Source organism: Cannabis sativa, chromosome 4 (genome assembly GCF_029168945.1).
Source record: "Cannabis sativa cultivar Pink pepper isolate KNU-18-1 chromosome 4, ASM2916894v1, whole genome shotgun sequence".
Lineage (NCBI taxonomy): Eukaryota > Viridiplantae > Streptophyta > Magnoliopsida > Rosales > Cannabaceae > Cannabis > Cannabis sativa.
In genome coordinates, this window is record NC_083604.1 from 61,615,831 (window position 1) to 61,634,686 (window position 18,856).

Sequence of the window (18,856 nt, forward strand, 5' to 3'; positions counted from 1 at the left end):
ATAATAAAATGCTAAAATATTATTAAATCAACAAATATCTAATTTTTAAATTTTAAAAGTAAGCCCTTTATCTCGTAACTTTAGGGTCAGTTTTCACCTAGAAAAATTCGGAATTATGATATAACTATTTCTACAAAATTTATAGATCTTTGAATTATCTTTCCAACTCCACTAGAATCACCTCAATCGGAGCTCTAAAACTCTAGATATGATCATTTTCGTAAAACAGTTTTTAATCCTGCGAATTTATCAAAACCTACGAATTTTTGTGACATTAATTCCATTATAATGTTATTTAATGCACTCATACAATAAATTAAACCCACTATATAATCTATAAAACTCTAATAGACTTTCATATTGGGCTTTAATTGAGTAATTATCCTAATTCGTAAAAACACCATAATTTTACCTTGACATTTACTATAATTTCAACTATGTTTAGAAATCTATCAATACTATTCTAAGCAATAGTCTCTATTCACTATTAGTAGAAATAAATAAATATTTATTCTCACACAAATTGTATAACAAATAAAATTTAAAATATATGTATATTTTTACCGGGTATTACATTCTACCCTCCTTAAAGAAATTTCGTCCTCGAAATTTAACTACCAAATACACGAGGGACTTCATGTTTGTCACCACTTATTACATGACCTCCTTATCTACCTTATGGACCCAATAAATATGTACTTAACTTTTATCTTATTGGTCAAACTACAACACATATAACATATACAGTCTAATTTAAGTATTGTTATTCCTTTATATATTACTTAAATAACAAAGCATACTCCATCACAATACTTACATATACGTGCTTTAAATACATAAATTTTGCAATAACATGCTCGTAATTTTATAAAAAAAACTCTTCTCTTATGAACATCCTTATATGCCACTTGAGAACACATTATACAATACAAAAATAACAAACAACAAGGAGTAGGGTAGAAGAACTTATTCAAACTTCTCTTTAATTATTCCCATTCTTTCATTGAATGTTAATTTTTTTTTTTAAACTTAATTTCCTCCATAAAGCTACAATTCCGTTATTATAGTTTCGTAGCATAATTATTAAGAATGTTGCCCTACACATAACGATTTAATATATCATCAACAAATCGATGTCATTCAAAGAGACCATATGTCTTCTATAAATTACATAAACTATATGTAAGCTAAAGATCGTTAAAGGTCTTCTTACACATGCGAGCTAGCCAATATATAGACTTAGAAGCACACAAGTTAACATACTCTCAGGAATGAGCTACATGCATATCACTATAAAAGAAACATTTACTAATCCATCCAACTAATGAAATAGGAATAAGACTTACTATCAAAATCACTCTTTCTAAGAATGACTCGAGAACAAAAATCGCTTAATCCAATTCTCATATATTTTTTTTCTTTTACTCGCTTAATCATATACCATTTGTAACACCCCCGCTTCAAGTCTCCATTGGGCCCTTACACCCACAGAATGAATGACTCTTATACACGAGTACACTACTCTGGCTACTGATAGTACCAATCAATCCATTTAAGCCCTCTTCAACTGTGTAGTCCCATACCTACACAGCCTCAGAATCATCACACTTGACCTTCCCCAAGCGGTGTGGGATTGCACAGCTTACCCGGTATATCCCCTTACAGATCACGGGACTATTGACTGTCACAATCTGTTCTTCTATTATAACCTTAATGATTAGATTTCACCCTTAACAAAAATTCAACTTAATTATTTCTAATAAGTAGAGTAGGGCTTAAAATTATCTATCCATTAACACTTAAAAAATCAAACTTAAGAACGTACCAATAGTTATATATGTCTAATTTATCAAACCTGAAACATACACTCTCGTTAGAAATACTAATATAACAACTAAATTCTTTTTTTTTCCTAACATACTCTATTCCAATCTGCTTATAACACAATTTCTTTTGAAAAACACTCTTCTTATGCTCCTTATTTATGAAAATAAGTACAACTTATCAAAAATCAAACTTTAATTACGTAGTATAGCAATACCTTGAAACTTTTTTTTCCAGAAATATCTCATAGATCGAATCCTACCCATAAAATTTTAAGACATATTCTTCTAAACACAATGAAAACTTCTAGTTACACTAAAGATGTAACGCAACATAAAATATGTAAAACTAACATGAACAGATTAATTAAAACTTACAGTACAGTGAGTCGAGCTTGTCTCATGGCAATGAACTTTACATGTTAGGGTCAGCCACATCCTTTAGGACCGTATTGCTCTGATACCATATTGTAACGCCCCGATTTCCCGAGACGTCACACTAGCTAGTCCGTTTAAAACCATTTATTATAAAAATAATAAACTAATTTATTGAAAATAATTAAAGCATGAGATCTCATTATTTTAAAACAAAAACACTTGATTCATTTACAAATTTTTAAACATTAATTTTTACAAAAGTAATCGAGCCATAATCTTTAAAGAAATATTCTTAAACCAAAACATCGTGACAATCCCCTAACATGTAATCCACGCCTCGAGCTCGCCATCCTCACTGTTTAGTTTTGTCTTTACCTGCACACAGAGTACCCGTGAGCTAACGCCTAGTAAGAAGAGCTATGTAGGACATAACCCCCCAACTAGATAACATAGTCATAAGTATAACAATATCACAACATCAAATTAATTCATACCATAATTGCATACATATAACAACATGTCATATCACATATTATTCTCACATACAATACAACATCATATCACAGTGTAATCTTAATGCATGCTATACTCACACACATAACACATAGTATCTTATCGCACATTGTCCTCACATACGATAATCTACTCCCACTCATGTTGATCAGACATGAAGTGTAACTTGCCCTGCCTTGTGCTGTTCTCACACTCGACATCCAATAGGGCAATCCCTTATCACAAGTTGTACTCACCCATGAAAGGATAACCTGCAAGTAAACCCATACAAGCAGCCAAAAATATATCCTGCAGTGCTATGCTCACACCAGCAACAGAAAACATATCCTATAAGTGTTATTCTCACACAAACAGTCAAAAGCCTTATCACTATCACATACTAACAATACTAACATAACAACAATTCATAGTACAAAATCTTATAAACACATGAACATTAAACCCACAATTAAGTTGTATGTTTCAACATACACCCTGTGCACAGATGTCCACTCTTCTTACCTCAGTTGTTAAGAACACCTTCTTGCTACTCCAAGCACCTCAATAAATTTTCTTGTTGAGGATAAGATCATCAAATCCCACTGCTTAAGATTTGTTATCTCGTCATTACTACCTATAACAACACATGGTTCAAGGCGCTAACATTAAAATTCGTACTCTTACAGTACAACAGAAAGATAACTATTTTTGACCAACAACTATACTAATTCAGTGAAAGCTATCTTCATAAAAATTATAGAAAATTTCATTATCTTTCCAATGATATAAAGATCATCAAAAATGGATTAAAACTGAGGGAGTTATGATTGTTTTACTGAAACTGTTTCTGAGAAGAAATATGGAGTAACGAATTACATGACTTAGCAAAAATACAAACTTTTGACATTGAATGGTTCAGAACTAGAAGATAACATTTTCATCAAAGTTTTAGGAAATTAAATTCCCTTTCCAATGATACAAAAATCTTTGAAATTGGAATTATATTCAAGGAGATATTACAATTTTACCAAAACAGTTTTGCAAGAACAAGATTCAAGAAACGAATCACATGATATTGAATAAAACTAATTTTTTTGACATAGTATGACTTCGAATTAAAAAAAAGTTTCTTCATAAAACTTATGGGAAATCAAATAAGCTTTCCAACAATATAAAAATCTCTAAAAACGGAGCAATATCAAGAGAGATATCATCACTTTACTGAAACTTGTTTTTCTGAAAACGAAAAATATAATAGGTCCGAACCCTAGATAACATTTAGTATTATTGAGCAAGAAAATATTTCATACCTCTTCACAACTTTCTATTTGATGTCTTAAGCCCACAAGCCTAAATTATAAATCCAAAACTTTAGGAATGAAGGTAGAAAATAAGAAGAATTGTGGAAGGTTTGAGAGAAGCAACCATGAAGAAGAAGGAGGCTTTGACTAATTGGTTTGGAGAGGAAAAATAAAACTATGATAGTTTAGGGTTTGATAAAAAGATTATGAGATATCGTATTCTGATAGGTTTAGGTTAATTAAAAATAATAATATATAATAAAATGCTAAAATACTATTAAATCAACAAATATCTAATTTTTAAATTTTAAAAGTAAGCCCTTTATCTCGTAACTTTAGGGTCAGTTTTCACCTAGAAAAATTCGGAATTATGATATAACTATTTCTACAAAATTTATAGATCTTTGAATTATCTTTCCACTTCCACTAGAATCACCTCAATCGGAGCTCTAAAACTCTAGATATGATCATTTTAGTAAAACAGTTTTTAATCCTGCGAATTTATCAAAACCTACGAATTTTTGTGACATTAATTCCATTATAATGTTATTTAATGCGCTCATACAATAAATTAAACCCACTATATATTCTATAAAACTCTAATAGACTTTTATATTGGGCTTTAATTTAGTAATTATCTTAATTCGTAAAAACACCATAATTTTACCTTGACATTTACTATAATTTCAACTATGTTTAGAAATCTATCAATACTATTCTAAGCAATAGTCTCTATTCACTATTAGTAGAAATAAATAAATACTTATTCTCACACAAATTGTATAACAAATAAAATTTAAAATATATGTATATTTTTACCGGGTATTACAAAGGTGTAAGAATACCTATCGCTGATTATCATGTCAGTCTAAATCCAGTGAACTGACAAATCAGGGAATAAACTCTCGAAAATATAATCAAGATTATATTCCACTATGCTGACAACACTATAATCTTTAACAAATTCATATGTTCTAGACTTAAATAGAATTTATACATTATATATATAATCATGAAATAAATCATGTGAACCATGCAACATAAAATGTTATTTCTGATCTTTATTAATAAGTAAATCTGATTATATTGAAATGGGCATTATTTAGGGCACAAAACCCAACATTGGAAACCTTAGAGAATGGGATCTACCAAAATTTTTTGAACACATCATAGTGTTACCTCCCAAAGAAAGAATGAAATCTGGAGGGCCAAGGAAAAGAAGAATGGCAGCATCTTGAGTAACAAAAAAATAGAACAAGTGTAGCAGGTGTGGATAAAAGGGACATAACAAAAAAATGTGTAGAAGAATTACAGCATAGAAGTACAAAACAACTATTCAGCAACTAGAAAATAACTATACTGAAATATTTACATAAACATACATATTTTTTTCATTGATTGTTTTTTTATTTTTAAGTGGAACTTTTTATTTGGTAAAAGTTTTTCAAACATATTATTGAGAGAAAATGGATATTATGATCATTAATATAGAAATGACATTAATATTACAGTTAAGTGATTAAATGTTTGTTTGATTAATTAAAATCAAGTTGTAAATAAGTTGATATTGGGATGTTTTTAACCCAAAAAATGAATATTAACATTATTAATATTGAAATAACAAAAATATTACAGAAAAGTGTTTAAATGTTAGGTTCGTTCATTAAAAGCATGTTGTAATTAGGTTGTTATTGAGATATTTTCAGGGTTAAAATGAATATATCTACTAAAAAAGAAAATGTAATTATAAAATAAAGACAATAAACATATAAAAACACTTGCTAAAAATAACAATTTGTCTATGATTATCAATATAATTTGATTATAAAAATAACTACAACTAAACAATTAGTCCTCTAGCTAAAAACAACAAAGACATAACTAAATCAAATTCTTCTTTGGACCCTTTGGAGGAGTCTCATCATCAATATCAACAAAATCTATTTTTTTGATGCGAGCATACTTGAAGAATAACACAACTAGCCTATCACGGTGTTTCTCAACATCAAATATGGAAGGGATTAGTTTCATATCAATGAAGTATTCGACAAACGAAGCCACAAAACAACCACAGTCACTGGAAAACTGTTGGATTTTGTGCTTAAATAAAACTCATTTCAATATAATCAAATTTAATAATTAATAAAGATTAGAAATTACTTTTATATTGTATGGTTCACATGATTTATTTCATGATTATGTTTAAATAAATTCTATTAAGTCCAGAACATATATAAATATGTATATATATTTGTTCATAATTATAGTGTCGTCAGCATAGTGGAATATAATCATGATTGTATGTTCAAAAGTTTAATTCTCATGATTTGTTAGCTCACTGGATTTAGACTGGCATGATAATCAACGATAAGGTATACTTACACCTTGGATAAGTATTATATCATTTCAAAGACATTAGCAAAGTTTACCAGTATCAGATGTATGGAGTATACATTGAAAAGGACCGATATTGATCCTAGATAAGATATCATAAACTTACAGTTATATCTTTCTAAGTCAATATCAATGGTTGATCTTAGGTCTATGAATCTTAATCCTGATATGGTTAGGTTCAACATAGTTATATTATTTATGTTCTTCAATTTGTTCGTTAAAGTTAACCAATTGAATCTTCTCGTGACATACAGATTAAGGACATGGTAGTTCAATTGAGTGGGAGCGCTGATCATAGATATGGAATCTATAGCTTCTATAAGTATTTAGAAGTGAAACGATAATTTCCTTCGAGCTTGGCTGAATAGAGATAAATGATTGAGGCCTCATTTCAGTAATTATATTAGTTTACTGAAGTATCATTTATAGGTAGATGAGTGTTTTAAGGATAAAATATATTGAAGGATAGAACGGTAAATCTGTCCCTATTCAGTGTAGATCATCTATAGAGGATCCTTGACTATTAGGATTGTAATAATGGATAATCATAACGTATCTATATCATGGTACATATAGAGCGTTCTATATAACTGAGAGTGTTATTCAATTCTAAAACTATAGTGGCGCAAGGTGGAATTAATAAGTTAGGGAATTTACTTAGTGAATTCCAGTTCTACTTATTTAAAGCTCGATTATATAGGCCCATGGTCCCCTCACTAGTTGAGATAATACTACTTGCAGACTCAACTAATTGATTTTAATTAATCAATTATAATTCTAAAATTAGACTATGTCTTATTTATGAATTTTCAGTAAGCAAGGGCTTAATTGTGAAGAAAAGAAGTTTTGGGGTTAATTTGTTAATTAAGAGACTTTGTATGGTCTAATTAATAAATTACATAAATGACAATTTTATTTGATAATTAATTATAATATTAAATAAATAGTTTTGGCATTTATAGGATTGAATTGAAAAATATGATATTACTGAAAAGAAGAATAAGTGGTTGAAATAAAGTGGAAAAAATCTAACTAGAGACTGGTCCATTGAGTGTACGGCCTAGAAGTGATTTTTGCCCAATATTTTATTCTTTTTTAATCCATATAGTTCATCCCTAAGCCCTAGTTGATACACTATAAAAGGAACATGATGCTCTCACTCATCCAACTAATGTCAACTTGACTTTCCTTCAACCTAGATGAGAGAGTTCTTTCCTTAGTGATTTCACCTCCTTCATTGCTCTTTAACATTCGAAACCTTGAGTGAATGAGTGTCGTGCCCACACATAACAAGTCAAGTACTTAATCATAGTGAGTAAGACGGTGGTAACCAAACCCAAAGGAGAGAAAGAGATCCAAGTTCAGATCTTGATAATGCTCTGCTACAGAAAGGAATCAAGGGCTAGAGATCTTGAACGGAAGGAGTCATTATATTCCGCTGCAATTAATGTAAGGTTTTCTTAACCCTTATGTGTTTATTTTATTGTTTTAGAGAATTCATATTTAGGATGTTAATCAACATACTTGTTAGTAAATCTAGATCCTAGTAAAATATTCCCAACAGCTGGCCTTAGAGCCATGGTAATGATTTACTTTCATGTAATATGGATTTAAAACGATGAATATTGTTTGTGTGTTGATTTGGATGTGTTCATGTTGGTTTATGTATTATTTGATGATTGAGTGTGATTTACGAAATTTTTTCATGAAAATAATTTTATTTTCATTCTGAAAATATTTTATTTAGATTCCTTGTGAAAAATTAAGCAATTTTAGTTTTTACGGAACTTGATTCCGATAAAAATTGAAAGAGTTATGAATTTTTGAAAATCGGATTGAAAGTGGTGTCGAGTAGGTGCATCGAGTGCACCAGGCACTCGGACAAGGAGCAGTTCTGCGCATGTGACAGGGGACAAAACCCTGTTTGAAGCACGCACGCCCAGCTCATTCACACACTCCACTTTGAGCGCGTCCACCCTGCACCTGCCGAGGTTTCTCGGCCAAGGATCATGCAGATCCTTCATTCCGCACGCAGCCAACCCTGCTAGCAGTCTCTCGTGGGCTGCACGTGCAGGGTCTTGGCAGCAACACCCCAAAACCCTATTTTTGTGGGATTTTTTCCAATTTTCCGAATTTTGATAAGTTCAAACCCCAAAAATTAAAATAAAATATTATTTTTAATATATTTAAACTTAAATATAAATTTTAAATTAATAATGTTTATTTTTTAATAGATTATTATAAATTTTATGATTTTTTGAGGTTTAAATTTAAAAATTGATTATTTTATTTTAAATCATGGTCAATTTTAAAATTTTGTTAATTTCTTTAAGATTTATATATTATTTAATTATAAGGTTAGATTTTTTAATATTGGACATATTTTAAATTAAATGGTAGCATTATTAAAAATTTTAAATATTATATTAAAATTATATTATAGGATAAATTAAATAATTAATAAATTTAAAATTAACTTAGATATTTCTATAGATATTTTAACTATAATATTTTCAAATTGAAAATTAGTTATTTAGTTAAATATTTAATTGTTTATAAATTATAAGTTAGAAAAATGATATTTATGCTATATTATATCATTTTTACTTATTAGAAATTTATAAATAGTATTTTAAATATTTAAATAATCGAGATATTTTTGTAGAAATTTGAAAAATGCTTAATTTGAGATATTTTGACATATAATTAGGATAATTATTATTTGTTTATTATTTTATTCTTTAAATAATAGTTGCCTAACCATATCTATTTTAAAATTAGTTTATTTTGTTATTTTAATTTTATTAAATTGTAAGACTAGGAAATGATTATGATATTGAAAATATCTATTTGGTTATTTTGAAATGATTTATCTTATTAGATATTTAATTTAATTTAATAAAAATAATTCAAATAAACCTAGATATTTTAAATTAGTTTGAATTTTAAATTTTGATGAAATATTTAAGGTTATTTTTAACAACCCTAAATTTTCAAAATAGTTGGTTAGTTAAAATAAGAATTTAATTATATTAATATCTTATTTCAAAATTTGTTACATGGACATTGTTTGTGTTGCCCTTGATTTTTCCCAAAATACGTGGACCTGGATAAGGATGACACGTGGATCTATAAGAACCAACACTTACGAAAAATCGACTAAGTCTTAGGCGAAAGAGCAGTATCTCAGGAAGGTGTCTCCCAGAGGAGACATAAGAAGTATGTTTACTCTCCGAGAGGCCGAAGGCATGCTAAGACAGTTTCGAGAGGTACAGAGATCTCTTGAACAGTCACCTTGTATTTAATGCCGCATAGGGGAAGACGTATTGATATCTCCATAAACGACATGACAGATGGCGTAATCCCTCTTTTCGGCTATTACACTACAATCAATAATGCTAGTGACGACTACTTTATGAGAAATCACATCAATCGAGAGGGGATAAAAGATTATATCCACCTAACTCCTAAGATACCTACGGTATAGGTCATGTATTTCCTATTTGGTATCTGCTGGGAATATGTGCCCCTATGAAGCTAACACAGAAAGAAAAGTGATCTATTCCTAGGGATCACCCCAAATAAACACTATAAATACCCCACAAACACACTGAAAAAGGGGTCGAACATTCTGGGTTTAAAGTAATCAAAGAGAGAAAATAGGAGAGAAATCCACCAAGAATATTCTTTGTAATAAGTACTCTAATTAATAAAAAAGACACGTGGACTAAGGCTCATTAATGCCCCAACCACGTAAAAATTCCATGCATTAAACTTTCTACAGCTCTTCCTACATATTATTTAATTGGTTGCCGAAAACCTCAGTCAACATTTTGGTGCTTTCATTGAGAGCTGAAGGAAGCATCTTCAAACAGACAATAATCTGAGAAGTTGAGTCAGCAATGGTGGAAACTCGCAACAACACACGTCAACCCCGTCCTCCTCAGGATGCTCAAAATCCAGAGGACGAGGAAGTGGCCTCAAGAGTGAAAGTGGACTCCGTGGAACGAGATGAGGCCAACGACGACGAGTACGAGGGAAACTTTGACGAGTATGACGCCTGCGACGAAGGTAGTTATACAGAGTTGTTGCTATTGAGGCAAAAGGCTGCTGATCATGAAGCGAAAATTGCGGCCCCAAAAAGAACAAAATAAAAAGATGCAAGAGGTGATGGTCGCCATGCAAAAAGCCATGGAGACAGCAGGAATTCATATACACCCTAAGGTCATCCCGGAAGGACTTGAAGAAATACTGGGAGAATCCTCTCCAAGCACCCAAAAACACAAGACCAGGGAACCAAGTCCTATACGGTACCCTTCCGAAGAATACCAAAGAAAAAGCCCTACTTCTATTCCAAGGAGAAAGAAAAAGGTGCAGGATCTGCAAAAGGTTTGCTCAGATTTCCCGAAAGGGAAAGGACTGCAGAGGGGCAAACTCCAAAAATGGAGTCTTGGCCCTCAGAATCAAGAGGACCGAAAGAGCGTGTCCGTGCACCAAGAGCCCGGGGAGAGAGGAAGGGGAAACCGAAGATACCCTCCCATTGACTTAAGACACAAAATCAACGAAAAGCACGGTGATATGCGGGATCACATGGACAAAAAGAAACATATACCAGCGGTCTCCGCGGGGACACTGAATGAAAGGAATTTTAGCAGAGTTGGCGACATTGCGTAAAGACATCGCTCGGGTCTCCCGGAGGCAAAAAGGGGACAACTTGGATTCCGATTGCGAGGACCAAGAGCTGTGTGCCCGGCACATATTGGAAGCAGAGCTCCCCAAAAACTTTAAGATGCCCAAAATGGCAGCATATACCGGAGACTTGGACCCCAGCGATTATTTATCTCGCTTCAACCGGGTAATGATGGTTATGAGGGTTAGCAATGATGCCAAATGCATATGCTTCCCACTAACATTAAGCGGCTCCGCAGAGGAATGGTTCAAAAAGTTGGAGCCAGGATCCGTGGACTGCTGGAACGAGTTGCAAGTCAGTTTCAGGAGACAATTTGTCGTGGCGAGAAAGATTAATCTCGAAGTCAGTGCCCTGACTAACATAAAGCAACTACCCACAAAAACCTTGAAGAACTTTATAAGGAGGTTCAAAGAGGAGGCCTCCAAGACCAAGAAAGTAGACGACGGTCAACAGCTTGCACTTCTTCAAGCTGGGATCCGTACGGGAATCCCATTCTGGAATGAACTACAATAGGAAGGAGCAGCTAATCTCCAAGATTTCTAGAAGAGCGTCCAAAAATACATCAACTTGGAAGAGGCCCACATAGTGGCCTATGGAGGATACTATCCAACCGGAGTGTCAGGATACGTACCCGAAAATCATGCGCGCGCGGAAATCATGCTAATTTCCCAAACCGCCGAGAAACCTCGCCCATGCTCCCCACCTGCGCGCGCGGACGGGTATGCACAGCATCCCGTCCGTACAGCTCGTAATTTTTTCGTTTTTCTTCGTTATTTCATGCTTTTTCATGGAATTAACTTCCAATTTTTTGTGTAGTTCTGTATTTATACTATTACTATTCCTAATTCAATTCTAATTATCATTATGAATTAATTTAATATTTTTTAAATTTAATTCAAGATATTAGTGTAATTTGAATTTAAAAATAGTTAGTATCTATCTTGTTTGCTTAATATTCTATCTTATTTTTAAATTTGATTATATCTTATCTTATTTTTAAATTTAAGGTCAGATTTTAAATATTTTAAATTAAATCTTTTTTTTAAAATAATTTGACCTTATTTAAATTTAAAATAAGATAACTATAATCATGTAATTTTAAAGAGATGTAAGATATTTTGCTAACTTTTAAATTTTGTTATTTTATTTATTTAAATTACATTTAAAATCTGAAAAAGATATTCATTTATCTTTTTTAATTTTTTATTTAATTTTTATTTATAAAATAACATTTAAATTTTAAAAGTAGTTAGCAAATTTTGAAATGATATTTAGGTTGGTTGAAACCTAATTTTTCAAAATTATAGGTTTAATTTTAAATTCAATTTTTTTTTTTAAATTTCGAATTTTTCAAATTTTTTTAAAACTTTCAAATTTTTTTTATTTAATTAATGATTTTCAAAATTAATTATTTAATTTAAAATTAAATAAATCCTACATCCAACTATCCAGCTAACCTTGTTGCAGGAGTATGTGTTTTAGCTTGTGTGTAAGTTTTCAAAACCTATTATTGCTTGATTGCAAATAGCCATGGTTAACTTGTTGACATATCCAATGATCTGATTTTAACTCATGGCTCCCTTGGTCAAGTTAATAATTTGTAACAGGTATATTTACAATCTTCTTTCATCTGTGTATGACCTAGCAACATGATAGGACCCATCCAAAGTGTGCATGTGTGAGCCTATGTGTTTAATTTCATTATAGATGCGTATAGGTTGCTGTTGCTAAATAAAATGTCATGGTTCTTGATAAATTTTATTTAGGCCCATTTAGTTTATGGGCTTAGTCAATTAATAACAGTTGTTCATTTTAAGGGTAAATTCCTCTCTTTTGGGCCTTGTGTGAGAGTTGGGAGCCATAGTAGTGGGTACGACATACTGAACCCTACACCCCCTCACATGAAGCACCCCAATTGTGAAGGCCCATTTGCCTGATTTGAATAACTGTACTAGGTTAATTAAACTAGTTTAACCTAATAAAATTGATTAGCAACATAATTAATTTCATTTATTTTGAAATTAATTTAAGAAAATTATAGTTTAAAGAATTTTTTATTCTAAGCTAAACTATATGTATTTTCTTGTATTTAATTAAATATAGAATTATAACCATCTAGATTCTTTCTGAAGCTTAATTTAAATTTTTCATTAAATATTCCTATTTAAGTTGATATTTAGTTATCTACAACTAACCAACTTAAATCTGAATATCTTTTGGATTTAAAATTTCAAAATTAAGTTGAGGAATTTTAGGCATTGGTTCTTAAGAATCTTTAGATATTATTTTAAGTTGTTGACCGAGATTTTCGACAACTATTAAAATATGATTATAGTAGTGAGCTGTAAGAAAGCGAGATGAGGATTTTTACGTGGTTGGGGCGTTAATGAGCCTTAGTCCACGAGTCTTTGTTATTAATGGATGTATTTAATACAGATTCCACACTTGAAGGAATGTTATCCTCATAAATACAGAGAATGTTCTTGGTGAGTATTTGCTCTTCTTGCTCATATGCAGCCCAAGATTCTCGACCCCATTAAATGAGTTTTGAGGGGGTATTTATAGTGTTTTGGTGGGGTAATCCCTAGGATTGTTCTTACAAACGTATCTGTAAGTATCCATAAAGTTGGGTATTCCCAATGAATATACCATGGGTGATGCATGGTCAAATCCCTAGGTGCTGTAGGGTTTTTATGAGGAATGTCCTTTTTTCCTTTTGATTGACGTGACTCTTCGCAGAGTAGCCGTCGCTAGACTTAAATGATCATTACTGTGGCGCTGCTGTTTGGGGGTTGTGCCGTCAGACTTTATTGCGTGTTACAGTCCCAACACGCTTCCTCCCATGCGGCATTAAATGCGACTTGATTGCTCAGGAGAGGCCTGACACATCCCGGAGAGGCTTCATGCTATGCGAGCTTCTGGGAGTACCTTGTACTCCGGGTGCCTCCTCCGGGACCTATGCCCAGGGTGCTTCCTTGTGGCGTACAAAGACTTATCAAATATTTACAAGTTATCTGATCCACGTGTCCCTATTTGACTGGTCCACGTATTTTGGGCGAATTCAGGGGCAACATTTACCCCCCAAGCCTTGTTTACTTGGAAAAATAAACCAAGGCTTGCTTAGGTGCCTCTGGTTGACTCCTCGGTTCCCTGGCTCAAGCCCTGAGCGCGTGAGGGCACATTTAATGCAGCGATTCGCTTTTTGCAGAGGTGTCTTCGGCCGCCTCCTCGGTTTCTTGGCACGAGCTTGGGGCGCGTGAGGGTGCGTCTAATGATGGCATTAAATGCAGCGATTCGCTTTTCTGCAGAGGTCGATTCGTTTCACGCCCTTTGATTGATGCGGCGCATTATGGCAGCTCGATCTGATCCGTTGATCTTTGGGTATTCGAATCGTGCATCTCCCCCACCGTACGATTGGTAGGTGGTGACGCCTGTTCCTCATGCACTTTTGCCTATAAAAGCCACCATCTTTCCTTCATTTTGGTTACTTTCCATTCCTTGCCATTTTTGCTCGAATTTCCCAGAGAGAAAATTCTTCAAAACAGCACGAACCATCTTAACACTTCGCCATTTCTTCCAGTTCTTCCGCGTTTGCTATCATCAGTTCTTCTCAACTTTACTCGGCCACACTCAGGACCCCCAGTTCAACAATTTGCTGTAAGTTTCTTGCATCCTTTGGTAGTGACATGCTTTTACTTGCTTTGTTTGTTTTTCTGGGTTCGTACTTTGAGATTTCTGGGCATGCAAGTGTTTGGGTTCTTCAGGTGTTCTATTTTGTGTCTATTGCTTTAGTTGTAGGATCGCCATTATCATGCCTCTGTTATAATCGTGCATTTTTGTTGAAGAGAGCCATATGTTCTTCGTTCAACGGTTGCTTAGGGCATAGAATGGGGTCTTTTTCCTTCTGTTTCTTTTACTTTGTAAAACCACTTTCTGCGATTTTACTGCACCCGACACTTGTTCAAGGAATCTTTATAGGGTTTCCCATGTGACACGTGTCCGGAGGTGGCCTCTTTCCAGCGGTTAGGGGACCCCCACTCCCTTTTTCTTGACTTAGGGTTTGGTATGGGACCTAACTGCTGGGATTTTCTCTTTCTCTCTTTTTTTTTTGTTTTTCACAGAGTACAAAATGTCTACCTCTGGTTCGAAATCTTCGAAGAAGAGCGGGAAAGGCACGGCCACTCTAGAGGAGGTTTCCCTGGGACCTGTTGCCCAAGAGGGGTACAAATCGCGAGCGACCGGGTGGGAAGCGGCTGAGCTTCATTCCACCCTAACCTGTCCTCATCAGCTGGAGAATATTATAGACGTTGCTGGGATCAAACCTTCCACTTCGGGGACCTATCACCGGCCACCTCGCGACTCGGAGATGCCTAATCACAATTATGACGGCTTCGGGGCACGGAGCCGAGACACACACGATGGCCGGTGCCATGCTCCCGCTTTAAGATTATTTTGTTAATTTCCTTGTATTTGTCGGCCTTGCGCCATATCAACTCATTCCTCAAGCTTATCGCCTGCTTTCAGGCTTATTTATTTTTTATACCGCCCGCGGATGGGGATCTTCCAGCCCGGCGAAAATTTTATATTTTTATGAACTTGTATCTGTCCCCAAGAAAGGGGACAAACTTAAGGACGGTTTCTATGGGTTTCGGATCCATCCCGCTAACGAGGGGGTGGTTCCGTATAATAGGCAGACTCACGTTAAGGAGTATCGCCATCGCTTTTTCTTTTCCTCCGGGTTCTGGGCAGTGGATCACCCGGAGCTCCTTACTGAGTGGGTGAGGATCCCACCTTATCAGCGGACGGCCCCTACTCAGACCTTCCTCCGGAGGGCTCAAGCTTTTGCCTCCTACGACCGCGCCGATCTCGATGTCGGGGGTTTGGTCACCACGGAGAACTGCAGGAAGGCCAAACTTATCCTTCCGCATCAATCCGTGGAGGACTCTAACCTCTCACGGGTCATCTGTCCCAACGTAAGGGCGCCGGTCGCGGAGAAGGCCTTCCGGGATGAGCTTATTGCCACAGCAGAGAAAAAATACCAAGATTATCTCTAACGGAAGGCCCAGGAGAAGGCATACTCTCAGGCCCAGGCTGCCTCTGGGAGGGGACTTCGCGTGGGGAGCCCGGTGGTGCGGAGGAGCCAGGCGATTGCCGGGAAGTCCGAAGCTAAATTTTTTGACAAGATTCTTCAAGAAGAGATTGGGGATCGTCCTGCCAGGAGGCCCCTTCGTATTGGGGATTCTTCGGAGAAGCAAACTCCCCGGCCACAGCCTTCGGTCCCAGAGCCAAACTCGGGGGCTCCTGGTGCTAGCACCTCCGGTGCCGGCGGTAAGTCTCCTTTGATAATTCGTTATGTTCCTTCCGTTGGTGAATACGCCAGTCATAGGCCTGTAGGGTTCGACGAGCGCCTTCATAGGTTTAGGATGCCATCGACCCGGTGGGGGGATCGTTTGAAGGAATTTTATTTTTCGAACTTAGGAGACTTCCTAGGTCGGTCCCGGATGGGCTCCGGCCCTCCGGAACCTATTCCCTTAGGTCCTTCAGCTTACATAACGTCCAGCTGGTTCCGGCCCTCGGACAGTTATCTTGGAGATGACGCTGCCAGCATTAAAGTTCAGGACTTTGCTAGGGCCAAATTAGGAAGTTCGGGTAGGAGTAGCTTATTTGTTGTATCTTGTATAAGTGGTTCCTCACGGACATCTAACACTTGCTTATTTTGTGAAACAGGTGTCTCCATGGATGCCATTTTGGAACAGCTTGCTGGAGTTCATACTCTCGTGGCTCCTCCGGCCTTTACCTCTTCCCCCCCGGCCCCTTCCCTGAAGGTTTCTTCCAGCGCTCCCCCTGACACTATTGACTTAGTGGATGACGAGGAGGTGCTTCCGGGAGAAGGCCAAGGGAAGTAGTGGGACTTCTCGGAGGAAGTTGCTGAAGGTACGGGAGAGCCCCGAGCCCTTCCGGAGGAAGCCGAGGAAGGCGAAGAGGAGCCTGAGGTGGCTCTGATTCGTAAGCGCAAGGGCGAAATGATTGCCCAGGACGAGCCCAAGAAGCCTCGGAGAGCTGACACTCCCGCCCACGGACTTGACGGCGGGGTCTCTCCTATGGAAGAAAATCCTGCTCCTCCCAACATCGTGCTTACTCCGGTCCCGGGAGATGAGGTGAGGCAAGAGCTTCGGATAGCCAAGCATAACTATGCCATGGATGAGTACTCCCGGGGGTACGCTGAGGTGGAAGCCCTTAGGAGGGTTTTGCGGGCTGAGGTTGAGGCGAGCATCAACCATCCGGAGTACCAAGATCCGTGGGACCTTAATCTGGAACCCCTATCGGACTGGTTCCGACGCTTCCTTGGGCCCACCTTGGCTCCTTTTGCCGCGGAGATGACCGGCGAGTTCGCTTCTCAGCTCACTCGATGCGCGCCTAAGCGGTTCGCCACTTGTGCTTCCCTGAACTCCATCTTCCAGGTCCAGGACCTCAGTCATTCTCTCACTGTGGTAAGTACTTCGCAATTTTTGCTTTTCCTTTTATTTTTTCCCTTTGAGAAACTTCTCCTTCTTACCCTTGCATTATGGTTCAGCTTGCTGCTGAGGCTGGCCGCCTCTCCAAGAACATCATAAATCATGGCTTCGTTCTGTCCGACTTTGGGGACATGAATGATGTCAGGAAGGTCCTTCAGGACCTCACAGCGGAGAGGTAGATCTACCAGGAGGCTACCGAGCGCCAGGAGGCGGCTGCCAAGGCCAAGGAAGAGGAGGCCAAACGGAGGGAGGCTCAGGCAGAAGCCATGATCCGGGACGAGGCCCAGCGGAGGAACAGGATGGAGGCCCAACACCAGGAGGAACTGAGGGCTCAAAGCGAGGCTGCTGATAAGGCCAGGCGAGACCTCCGGGAGGCCAGGGAGGCTTTGGATGAAATGGTCGCCAAGGTGAGATCTTTAGAGGAAACTCACCAGGCGAACATAGAGTCCAAGGCCGCTCTAGCTGCGGAGCTGAAGGACCTTAGGGACTTCAAAGAACAATCCATCAAGAAGGCCAAAAGAGCCGAGCTCCTCTCTCCTGTTTCCTGCGCCCGGTGTCCGAAGCGCTTTGATGATGGAGTCTACATGGCTTGGTCCACCAACGACCAGAATATCAAGCTTACTTTTTATCCCAAACCCGAGGAAAAGATTGCCAAATTTCGGGAAAAGAAGAAGAAGCTTGATGCCGTGTTAGAGGCACGTATCGGACCTCGCCTTCCTCCGCGGGCTGACTGAGCTGCTGTACAACAGACCCAGTATAACCAAGATTCCACCCGGTTCTTTTATTATTCTTCTCTTTTCTTCTTTTTTTTTTGTACATATTTGCTGCTGCCTTAGAACAATATATATAGGTAGCAGTTTTTATTCGAAGGGGAGACAATTATATTTTAAGGCCTGTCCCCGGGCCATTTATATGTATATGACTTGCCCTTTGGGCCAGGATATTTTTTATGTGATCTTTCTTTTGTCACACTTATGTTTTTTAACCTGTCCTTTGGATCAGGATTTTTATGCTTATGCTTTTTATTTTTGTGCATACTTTCTGACCTGCCCTTTGGGTCAGGATATTTTACTTAGTTTGTTTTTCTGTTTGTCCGTGCGGTATACCCTAGTACCCCCCCTGAGTGGCATAGAAACTTTGTTTTTAAGGCACTCAGTTTTATTTAATATGAGAGGAGGTATACATTTGGACGGTACAAACCCTTTGAACAAAATCTAAGTTTTATTTCGCTACTGGTAATATTTTCTGAGGTGATCGGCATTC

General features: G+C 36.4%; 1 long non-coding RNA gene across 1 annotated transcript; it reads right to left on the reverse strand.

Annotated features, from left to right (window-relative positions):
• Positions 1–2,400: 2,400 nt before the first annotated feature.
• Positions 2,401–3,342, reverse strand: LOC133036538 (uncharacterized). Its single transcript, XR_009687148.1, has 2 exons — positions 3,216–3,342; positions 2,401–2,576 (listed from the first exon to the last, which is right to left on the reverse strand). It is a non-coding gene; the product is annotated as an uncharacterized LOC133036538 (long non-coding RNA).
• Between the last annotated feature and the right edge of the window lie 15,514 nt (positions 3,343–18,856).